The sequence below is a fragment of the Danio rerio genome, chromosome 5 (assembly GCF_052040795.2).
Source record: "Danio rerio strain M-AB ecotype USA chromosome 5, GRCz13ab, whole genome shotgun sequence".
Classification (NCBI taxonomy): Eukaryota; Metazoa; Chordata; class Actinopteri; order Cypriniformes; family Danionidae; genus Danio; species Danio rerio.
The window spans coordinates 10,337,755-10,350,093 of NC_141025.1; the positions used below are offsets into that span (position 1 = coordinate 10,337,755).

General features: G+C 37.3%; 1 long non-coding RNA gene across 4 annotated transcripts; it reads right to left on the reverse strand.

Annotated features, from left to right (window-relative positions):
- Positions 1-2,158: 2,158 nt before the first annotated feature.
- On the reverse strand, positions 2,159-6,447 carry LOC147843856 (uncharacterized). 4 transcript variants are annotated; one of them, XR_015490817.1, is made up of 6 exons: positions 6,393-6,447; positions 5,036-5,141; positions 4,845-4,911; positions 3,342-3,526; positions 2,973-3,176; positions 2,159-2,518 (listed from the first exon to the last, which is right to left on the reverse strand). It is a non-coding gene; the product is annotated as an uncharacterized LOC147843856 (long non-coding RNA). The 4 variants fall into 4 exon arrangements; XR_015490816.1 differs by having other exon boundaries at positions 4,841-4,911; XR_015490818.1 differs by lacking the exon at positions 6,393-6,447 and adding an exon at positions 5,232-6,072 and having other exon boundaries at positions 4,841-4,911.
- Positions 6,448-12,339: the final 5,892 nt, after the last annotated feature.

The window sequence follows — 12,339 nt, forward strand, 5'->3', positions numbered from 1 at the left end:
CAGTCCCTCCTGCAGAAAAACAGCCACCCAAAAAGATGCTGTCGCCCCCATACTTCACAGTTTTGATAGTGTTTGTAAGCTTTCCTCTTTGTCCTCCAAACAATGGTCATTATGGACAAACAGTTCAATCTTAGTTCCGTCAGATCACAGGACATGTCTCCAAACATGAGTCTTTTTCCCAGTGTAACTTGGCAAATTGTAATCTGGCTTTTTTGTTGATTCTGGCTTGTTGATTTTCTCATGTTGTCACACAAGGAAGCAGTGTGTTTGAGGTTTTACTTAAGACTATTCTACAGTTGTGCCTCCGATTTTGAACTTAATCCAATTAAGTAAATGAAGCAATTTGAGCACAGTAAAACCCAATAAATAAAGAGAACCAAAATAGAGTACTGTAAAACCAAATAAGTTAAGGCAACTCAAACCGTTTGAGTTAAAAAAAACGAATCTATATGAGTACTGTGAACTTACTCCATTTACGTTGAAGAGGTATTTAATTAATTCATTACCTTCAACACAGAGTTCAAAACTCGTTTCAAATGAGTTCAGTCAAATTTGAGTTCACTACACTCATTTCGCTTGATAAAGTTGACTGTTGGATTTTACAGTGTATTGTTAGTTTGCTATGAGGGAATGATGCGCAAAAACAAAGCTCCACCTCCTACTCAATATTTAGTATGAAGTACATCAACATACTGAAATAAGTCTCAGCAACTTCAGACTTTAAAGGGCCATGAACTCCCCACCCCCCCTTCCTTTTCAGCAGGGTGTTTACTCTCCTCAAGTCTGTAAAAAGTCAGGAAAGTGGGTGAGTCCAGCTCTTTTTAAGTGGGAGTGTCGAGTGGTAAAAGAGGGAAGGGTTTGAATAAAAATGGAAGTTTTTGGTTTGAGCACTGCAAAACAAACACAGATACATAAGAGAAAGATAGTGGCTATACGTTGACATGGACATCAGTAATCAAATGATTTGCCAAATTCCTAATTTGTCGACTTTAACTACAGTTCGACACGTTCACTTTTATTTAAGAACATTTCCTGCATGCCCCTCCCCCACCATGACAAACAAGATATTGGATGTGAGGAACTGCTAAAAGAGTGTAGTTTTAATGAAATGTTGGATCCCGCACGGCATATGAAAGAAAAAAAAAAAACTCAGCATTTCTTGGTAACTTAAATGCACTCGGTAGGTAGCGTCAGAAAACCCGAGTGTGTATAGACTATCCTGTCACAAAATTCGCTGAAAATCCTACAACAGTAATAGTTTGATTGCGGTGTTTACATTCACACTCTGACAGCAGCATTTACAACAGATCTTTCAGTCTATAAAATTGCAGTAATATTAACGTACTGTAAACTTAGTAACTAAATAATTTTGGCTAAGGTCTGTCTTTAAACACTGAAAGAGTACTGCTGACGACAAGAACCATCTTAACCTCTGAAGAAACATAAACAAAGAACATTGATAGCACAGCACACTTACCAAATCTGTAGAGACAAGACAATCGACAGCAACTGGAGCCCTGTCTTTTTTAGAAGGAGATGAGCGGCAAATCCGAATTTCACCATTTGCAAATGTGAAAAGCTCTCGGGTAAAAAATGTTCCTTACAAACGTATTTCTGTCGCATGTGCTGTAATCCACACGTGAGTCCAGCTGCACTCTCATAGCCGTGAAATTAAAACTTAACCTTCGTTGCAGCACATTTATAAACACAACACTGACGACCCATCCCAGATAGCAAAATACACTCGGGCCAGTTCCGGTTAGATTGTCGCCTGCCGGAGACTAACCCCTCGGCCCAACTTCGGCTGCCGGACTCGGGCCGGATGCCTGTGGACTCACTGCCCGATTCCGGCCCGAATCAAGCGGGCCAGATGCGGCCGCCGTAAGCGAGCCGACTCTGCGCATCCGCGCCGGAATCGGCGCGAGGGTAATGTGCGCTGCGGCCCGGAGCTGGCGCGACTCCATATTTATACACCTTATAAAACCTTTTGGTATTACATTGGTACTTGATATATGGTATTACAACCATTTGAATTTATATAACAGCAAACACAGGCTATAATGTAAACACAAAGTGTAAGCACTGCGTTTAACCTTTGAATAGTGCAAACTGCATACATATTCTGTAACGAAAATAATCAGACAAATGACAAAATAAATAAATGTTAAACGTTTATTGATTGCATGAAAAAAAATAGTACTAAAATTTTATAAATAATTTTGTAGTGCACAAGAATATCAATATAAAAACAACAATAAAACAACACAATAAAGACACACAGAAAGATTTAAACAAAAAATCTAAAAATTACACACAAACACAGATGTTTTTTTAAAACAACCCTGTTTTCCCAATAGACTTGAATTAAAAATTTGTAAAAAACAGCTAAATTTTATATAAACCTAAATATAGAAACCAATTTAAGATATAGCAAGAAACATCTTAAAAATACCAATGACAATCCGTAAAATATCCAAGTCAAACTTGTAAAAAGTACTGCAGAATTCTGAAGAAACATCTTGAAACATTTTTTAATAAAACATTAAAATAATAATAATAAACAAACAAATATATATATATATATATAAATATATATATATATATATATATATATATATATATATATATATATATATATATATATATATATATATATATATATTGCAGAAGTATAAAGTCAAACTTTTTTTTTTAAATAAACTTGAACAAAAGCAATTGCACAAACAGCAAGACATGAGTGAGATGATTATACATTTCATATATATACACGTCTTGTGCAATTTTATATTTATAATTTTATTTGTATTACGTTTATTAAAAATGTATCAAGATGTTTCTTCAGAATTTGGCGCACACACATACATACATACATACATACATACATACATACATACCATACATATATACACACACACACATATATATATATATACATATACATATATATATATATAAATGCAAATGAAAGAAACAAATTGTTCAAGTATCAGGGAACATCCTAATACACATAAAATGTTGTTTAAAAAATAAAACAAAATAGTGATGTAGACATTTGACACATTAGCTTTCTCTTCTTTCTTCCTCCATCCCTGTCAGGGGCAAGTTGTAGCTACCTTGTAATGCATTTTTCCACTTCTTTATCAGTGGCGTGGTATGGACATTTGTCCTCACTCCATCTGTGATTAAAAGATAAACAGATAATTAGTAGTGAACAAGTACTAATGTAAAAAAAAAAGAAAAAATTAGGAAAAAAGTAGGCTACCTACGAAGCAAAAAAAAAAAACTATAAAAAAAACAAATAAACTTAAAACACTTTGAAATTAGCAAGAGCTTGAACTTACCAGTTTCTTCATTTGTTCGGGCTGCTCCTTTAGTTGATTTTCAAGCTTTTCCAAATCAAATTGGCCAAAGGAAGGTCAAATGTGTTTACATCTGGAATTTCATCACGTCTGTTTTGGTTTTGTGAGAATCAGGCCCAGCTGCTGCTTTATGACGTTGCATGATTTTAAAACTTCAGTCAGTCGTGCTAAAAAAGAAAAATAACAGATAGTATAAATCAACCTGTAGCTTATTCTCATACAACTTCTGTAAATACAACAGTGGGTTAGACACTGCTGATATTCTCTAGTTGATCTTTACTTTCTAGCTGCATTAAACCTTAACAAATTTAGTGATGTCTTCAATTCTTACAAAGACATCACGAGATGCAATAAGTTCTGTCTTGATCTCAAACTGCACTAGAACAAAGACTGTAAATGTTCATAGGTGTACTGCAGGAGTGTCCAAACTTTTTGGGCCGAGGGCCAGATGCAAAAAAACATACGTTGTCGCGGGCCAAATTTTACATACATCACACAGACACGTGTATATATATATATATATATATATATATATATATATATATATATATATACACACACATATATACAGTTGAAGTCAGAATTGTTAGCCCCCCTAAATTATTAGCCACCGTTTATTTTTTCCCCAATTTCTGTTTAACGGAGAGTTAAACATTTTTTTCCACACATTTCTAAACATATTAGTTTTAGTAACTCATTTCTAATAACTGATTTATTTTATCTTTGCCATGATGACAGTAAATAATATTTGACTAGATATTTTTAAGACACTTCTATACAGCTTAAAGTGACATTTAAAGGCTTAACTAGGTTAATCAAGTTAACTAGTCAAGTTAAGGTAATTAGGCAAGTTATTTTATAACAATGGTTTGTTCTGAAGACTTAAGGGGCTAATAATTTTGACCTTAAAATGGTTCATAAAAAAATTCAACCGCTTTTTATTCTAGCCGAAATAAAACATAAGTCTTTCTCCAAAAGAAAAAATATTATCAGACATACTGTAAAAATGTTCTTGCTCTGTTAAACATCATTTGGGAAATATTTAAAAAAGATGAAATAAATCAATGAGGGGCTAATAATTCAGACTTCAACTGTGTGTAGATAGATAGATAGATAGATAGATAGATAGATAGATAGATAGACAGACAGACAGACAGACAGACAGACAGACAGACAGACAGACGGATAGACGGATAGATGGATAGATGGATAGATAGATAGATCATAACAAGAACTGCTGCTTAATTGAATGCATGTAATAGCGACACCCGGTGGTTATTTATTGAATTACGTTCATTTTTGTATAGCGGGCCAGATTCTATTGATATTTATAAAAAGCCTCGCGGGCCGTAGTTTGGACACGCCTGGTGTACTGGAATGTACAGTATCTGTGCATCTTGATGTTGGTCTTAAGATTTCTGCCATAGTCATTGATGGTGATGGTACTTGTGGTGCTGCATTGATTTCTGAAATCTTCATACCTGCCTTTTATCCAGCCTCTTTGTTCCAAGTAATTTTTCTTCATCACGGTATAGATGTGTCCATACTGTCCCTTAATCAGATACATTTACAAAACAAAACATCACATTAGTATAGTGCCAGGGCAAAACTCACAGGTTGTAATAGATCAATGACATAATGTTGACAGTATGTGTTTAAAATAATTGCAAACAAACCTGTTCTGTCTTTAGATGTATGACAGGCGATCATCATCCTCATCTGTCTACCAGTCAGAAATCACAGTTGCGTGTGGATGTTTGAGTCGAGCTTCCTCATATGCATCTATAATAAAACATCACATTGTTGTTAACCTCCCGTAAAGAAAAGTTCAAATCCTGAAATACTATCAAAGTTAATTAATGCATATAATACCTATAGTGTAAATAATCAGTACACAGAAGGTTGCACAAGATTTATTCGGAGATTCATGCAGAGTGACAGCCTTATGAATCTGAGACATAGATTTGTAAGATGGTCAAGCACATGCATTATTCTGTACCCATGAAGATTAACCTACCATTGTGAAAAATGTTTGATGATGATAGCCAATAACAATAAACCATTTCAGCTGTTTGTGAAGCAATTAGTAATGTAATGTCTGAAAAGCTCAATCTATGTTGAAAATATATCAGCAGTTTACAGCTTATAATGGACTTTTAGCACACAACTATAACACGCCTATTCACGTTCAAAAGAGTGTGCCATTGACTTCTTTGGTCGTGATGTACTGCAAAATGATCTCACTAACCTTTGTTAAACAAGAACAATAAGACTTAACCAACAAATATTGTTACCCATTCATTTAAATCAGAATTTATCACTGTCAATAACATAAAAAACAAACAAACAAAAAAACATCAAAATCTGCTTTAAGACGTTCAGTTTTACATTAACTGATCATTACAGCTTGAACAAAAGATATAATTGATTCACATAGGCTAACACATATGAATTAAAGTGCACACTAATATATTTCTCTTGGAAATTTTAAAGAGAATAGTAAACAGTCGAGTTTCCATCATTTTTCGTGACTAACTGCATAAACAAGATAAACAATAATATTTTATTAATCCAAAACGATTAGTTTTTATTTACACATAATCACAGAATTAATACTGTTGGATAAGTATACGCCTGTACAATGATTTTTTCAACATCCACGGTACTTTATAATGTTAAATCAGGAAAAAAACACGTTTTGCCAAGTTAGTTAATGGATTCGTCTACAGAAACTTTCTTTAACGCAGTTAGCATACACACAAATTCGTTTCATGTTTCTTTAAAATAATTAAAATAGTTTTCAGATACTACACACGTTACAATCTAACATTGTGTAAAAGGAAAAGGAACTTTCAGACGTGTTTGTAACTGTTAGCGTTAGCATACATTAGCTCCAGTCGTGTTTCTTAAAGCAAGTTACATTTCGTATCAAACTGTTTTAAATTACTAAACGCTGTTACAACCAAACACCGTGGAAATGTTTTAAGCTCTAAATTCGCTAATTATACAGTACACAAGCAGTAAAAAGCTTACCTTTCTGACCGGACTCCACGTGAAATGTTTGAAAAACCAAACTTTTTCTTCTTGTGATCTTCGTGCCATGGTGGTTGACAACCAGCTTTTTGGAGCATTACCGCCACCGTCTGGATTGGAGTTTGGATCATGAGTTTAGTCACGCATGTGTTTATTATGAAACCAGCTTCTGCTTTAAAAAAACAGTCAGCACAGGAGCGTGCTATCTCAAAAATAAGCGAATTTTACATAGTTTTTCTCTAGATGACATGTATAATCTATTTATAAATAATATTGTTTTGTTTGCGTCTAAACATTGCGACCATCCACACTAAATATTCTTTTTTTTTTTTGCTATCGTACCATGAATATGTTCTCAAATTATCATTAAACGTGGAGCTAACAGATTACTATATAAAATAAGAACTTAATCGGTTGCCATCAGCCGAGTCCTTGCCAGAAGCGGCCAGGACTCTACAGACAGACTCGGGCCGGATATGGTTGACCGGAATCGGGCCAGTGCTTTACAGCCGCATCACAACCGCATGTGCGCGAGCGAGCTGCGGGCCGCACTCGGCCCGGATAACACTCGCCGATGCCGAGTCGGAGCCGGAGGCACCGGAGGGCAGCCGAGCTCGGGCCGATTACTGCCTGCTATCTGGGATGGTCTCCAAACAATTCTTGTTCTTCCACTTGTTTTGGCAACACAACGTGGCGTCTCTCTGCCGCCTGAACACTGTAACAGGTAAAAAGAAGCTATCATGCATTTTAATGAAGTTGCACCTCATACAAAATAGAGCATGCTGATTGGTTTGAATCAAGTCTTTCTTATGAATTAATGTTGCACACTGAAATGCGTCATGATGTACTCAACTGTACAGACATCCAGTCTCCATGCTGGAATACACACAGGGATGTAATCGCCGTTGACGCCACTTCAAAAATTTGTTTCATACTGGAAGAACGAATCAGCTCGAAATGACGCAAAAATAACCAATTTTCACTTTTTTGTAAAATATATGTGTCCTAATGGTGATTTTAACAGCGAGGGACTTATATACGACTGTCAACCATAGACTGTAAAAGATATGGACATAGTATCTGTTACGTCACCCATAGGTGTCTGAACACTGCAAAAGAAGCAACAAGTAGGCGGGGCCAACTGACAGACTTTACTTTGGGAGAAACGCTTAAATACTTTATTACTTGTGACTCATTTGTGTTCTGACCACATGTGCTTGGTTGTACACTGTATCAATAAAGTGTTTAGACTTTTAAAACACTGCTGTAATACATTGAGCCACTAAGCATAGTTCTTATGACGTTTCTATACAGGAGGAAAACACAAATGACTTCCAAACACTTCAGATATAGTCTGTGTTAGTAAACGCAAGACTATTGATGAAATCCAGGCATAACACTGTATGACAACACTTCAGATGACTGTTCTAGAGCCTACAGCTAATCAATCTGTCAGATTTTGGAGTGCTTTACAGCTCTAAAGAAAAATATATCATTCATTTCATTCATCTTCTGCCGCTTTTCCGGGGCCGGGTCACGGGGGCAGCAGTCTTAGGAGAGAACCCCAGACTTCCCTATCCCCAGACACTTCCTCCAGCTCCTCCGGGGGGATCCCGAGGCGTTCCCAGGCCAGCCGAGAGACATAGTCCCTCCAGCGTGTCCTGGGTCTTCCCCGAGGCCGCCTTCCGGTGGGACATGCCTGGAACACCTCCCTAGGTAGGCGTCCAGGAGGCATCCGAAACAGATGCACGAGCTACCTCAGCTGACTTTTCTCGATGTGGAGGAGCAGCGACTCTACTCCGAGCTTCTCCCGGGTGTCAGAGCTCCTCACCCTATCCATAAGAGTGCGCCCTGCCACCCTTCGAAGGAAACTCATTTCGGCCGCTTGTATCCGAGATCTTGTCCTTTCGGTCATGATCCAAAGCTCATCACCATAAGTGAGAGTAGGAACGTAGATTGACCGGTAAATCGAGAGCTTTACCTTTCGGCTCAGCTCCTTCTTCACCACAACAGACCGGTACATCAACCGCATTACTACTGCCGCTGCACCAATCCGCCTGTCAATCTCACGTTCCATCCTTCCCTCACTCGTGAACAAAACCCCGAGATACTTAAACTCTTACTCTTTAAGTAAGAAAAATATAAATGATCTTAAATAAAACAAATACATTCATAGAGATGGTGTATAAGTATATAACTTGACTCACCTGGGAAACCGAGGCCACGTGAATGGTTTGTGAGCACAATTAAGTGCACACAGCATGCCATATCATCTGATAATTGTAAGAAATAAGTCCAAAAGGCAATTGACTGTGTAAAGCCACATAAAACAAAACAAAAATAGGATGAATATGCCGAGTTCAGTGGCTAATCTGCCGGAGTCAGCTGAGGTGAAGTGACAGCGACCAGCGCGACCTAGCTGTCACTTAAGTGGCCACCCCCTTAATTATGCAAACTTAAAATAACTTAATATACAGGAAACGGATGAGTTATAAAAAAACTCACCCCCTCACAGTTGTCATGAAGGGTAATATTAGCTTTATGAACCAAAATCGTTTTTTGTAACAGGCTGTAAACACCTTTTTTTCTGTTGTAAAGTTGTCCGTTCTAACAGAGAGCTCAATAGAAATTTGCTCCATATGGAGCCAGGACTAGCGGAATTTCGATGAATTGCAGTTTCAGTTACTTCTGTATTGGCTTCCCGAGGGAGAGCGGGAGGTTGCCGCTTGCTGTCAACATCTCGAAAAAATATGCTTTGGTGTTTCATGACCCTTTAAACCGCATTAACTCATCGCAAAGAAAGAAGCACGAAGAAACGCATTCCAAATTTAAACATGGACTTTATTTTTTTTCCTAGAAAACAAAGATCAAATATACAGTTGATATAATTTAATACGCACAATGCTATACATGAAATGTAACTGCAAAAAGTTTGATTGTTAAAAGCCGTGGTGGAGTGGTTAATGGAAATATAAGGGTGAAGCCCGGGGGGAGGGTTTACAGTGCTCTTATACATCTATAACAGTATAGAGAGAAGACATACATTCATCAGTCCAACTCTGACGCGACTCCAAAGCAAAACGCTGCAGGGCCTGAACGTAAAACAAAATATGTACGTCATTAAAAAAAAAACAGCCCGTTTGGAGCAAGCAGATCATTACAAAAACAACGCATCTACTGAGAGAGTGTGAAATTGAATCTGTACATAATACAATAAGAAACGAGGAAGATAAGTGTTTTATAATTACAAAAGGACATTCTGGGTCATTTGAAAAGCAGCATATAGTCATTTAAACAATACTCTGCGGATTGAATCGAGCACGTCGCTAATAAATAGACATGCATGTCAACGAGTTATTAAGAAATGTATTAATCGAACTCCATCCGATGGCCAATGCTGCCCCAGAAACCCACGGTCCAATCATAAAAACAAAAACATCCATAATAACAAGAGTCCACGTGGAACACACAGTCTACAATGCAATGCGAGGTAGTGATACACAGGTACAGTTCATGCTTTCATTCATATCATGTTAGAAAAATAGATTTATTTCTATCTATAAAGTGTAGAACGTGGTCGCCTACTCTTTGCGTGGAACGGTTCTTTGTGGTTTTTGAGGGTTGTTATTAATAAACGGGATCTGTTGAGCAGGGAGAGAACAAAATGAAGCAGAGACCGAATTCTGCAGCAAAGCAGAAGAGCAGGAGAAAGTGTGGAGAAGATATTGAATGGCATTCGATTTGATTTGAGAACTGGTGGATCTCTCTAAACCTATTTAGAAGATAGATCACCCAAATATTGTCGGCGTTTACACACGCTCCGGTTGTTATCTGCATATTTGAGTTCTCTTTTGTTGAACACACAAAAACAATGTCGAAAAATTCTGTTAATTAAGAGTTTCTCTATTTTGTGATTCACAAGTGTTTTCTGTTTATTTACGGTTGTGAGCTGCATTATGATCTTTGCTCTGTCGACTTCTGGTGTTAAGAATTCAACTCTACAGTTAACAAAATGACTTTTATTGACATTTTAAGGCTGATTTATACTTCTGCCGTTGTGCTACGGCATGGCCTACACGTGGACACATAGCCCTCACCGTGGCCGTTGCTGATGCGCACTTCTCAAAAAACTACATGTCGCAACGAAGCGTAGCACAAGCTCTGTGATTGGTCGTTGTAACGACAGAAGTTTATTTATTTGTTTATTATTGCGGTTTGTACTCTTTTTCTTTTGTCCCGCCTCCTTGCTGTTTTTCTGTTGTCTTATAGGCTCCCACGCCGGCGTGATTCCCTGCTCTGATTGGCTGCTGGTCTATGAGGCCTGTATAAAAGGGAGCTTCCGGCAGGAATCGGGGAGCTCATTTCTGCTGCGTTCGGTGTTTGGAGTGGAGCTCCTGGGTTTCCCTCACCCCTTCGGCCGACGACCAACAATAATCAACTTTGTATTGATGACCATCCTATGTTTGAATATTTATTGAGAGTTTGAGCGTGTAGGGGTGACCTGCCTATTTATTTGATTACTTTTGACTTGTTTATGTTAGGGAGTAAGGTAAGATTCTTGTATTTTTATTTAAATAGTAATAGGTAATTTAGTGGATTTATTTTATAGATTCTTTTGTTTGTTATTTTGACCTGTGGTCACCCTGACGAAATGCTCATTTATATAAACCCTATTTTTCTATAATAAATATCTTCATATATACTCTCAATTGAGTGTGTGAGTTTGGTTGTCGACCGAAGGGAATCTTTTGCTTTAAGTTTTGTTTAGTTTGGGAAATCCACCACCCCAACACATTTGTTTGTTCTTCATTTATTATGCCCTTTTTGTTTTCCCTAGACTTGGGGCGTAATAGTCGTCTTGGTATCGCTGACGAGTCTGGGCGGAACGTGTTGGAGCGATTGGTTACAAGTGTCGAGTCCCGTGAAGGAGCTCTGGATGGAAAGTTTAGTTTTGTGTTCACCTCATGGTTAAATTTGTTGCACGTCCGCCAGTTACATGTCATGCTGATCACTAAATGCAGAAGTATAAACCAGGCTTTAATCCTGGTTTATACTTCTGCGTCAAGAGATTGGCGTGACCAACAGTGCATGCAACGCGCGTAGCTGTGCATTTATACATCTGCACGCTGTTTGTGTAGTTCTGCAATAACACTTCCGAAACACTAGTTGGCAGTGAGGTGTTAATGTTCCTCGGTGTCCAATTTCTTCGCTGGTGTTTTGTTTTTTCTGAACGCTTCCTTAGTGTACAAGTGGCTCAAACTGGCAGGAACTGGCGGACGTGTAACAACTTTAACCATGAGGTAAAGACTAAACAAAACTTTCCATCCGGAGCTCCTTTACAGGACTCCACAAGCTTAAACAATCGTTCTCGGTCCCGCCCAGACTCGTCAGCGCTACCAAGCCGACCAATCACAAAGCTTGCGCTATGTGCCGTTGCAACGTGCAGTTACATTTTTTGAGAGGTGCGCCATAGCATACGCGTGAGCTTGACTCAGAAGTATAAATCAGCCTTTAGTTGTTTAAAATACTATAATGTATAAGAAATAGAGAAATAAGTCCGTAAAACAACAGAAAATGAGCTGGCAGGTTATTACCAGGTTTTTGAAATATACAACACCAACCCAGACAATAAATCACTTTAAACTATTAAAAATGTTCATAAACATCACTTTTTTTTTTACTTTTCAAAGTTAAAAGTTGTTGGAAAAAAGATCAAGCTGCCATAATGCAATTCAAAAGCATAAATAAAGGGGTAAAAATAAAAACATGAATTACAAAATATAGAAATCTGCTAATTTTTTTACAGTGTATATATCAATTTTGGTCATTCATTCACTTCATTTCATTATTATTTCTTTATTTTTGATTCATACTGTCCCTCATTATTGATACTCAAATTGTATAGTCATAATACAAAACAATAAAAAAAGTTAAATAAAAATTCTTT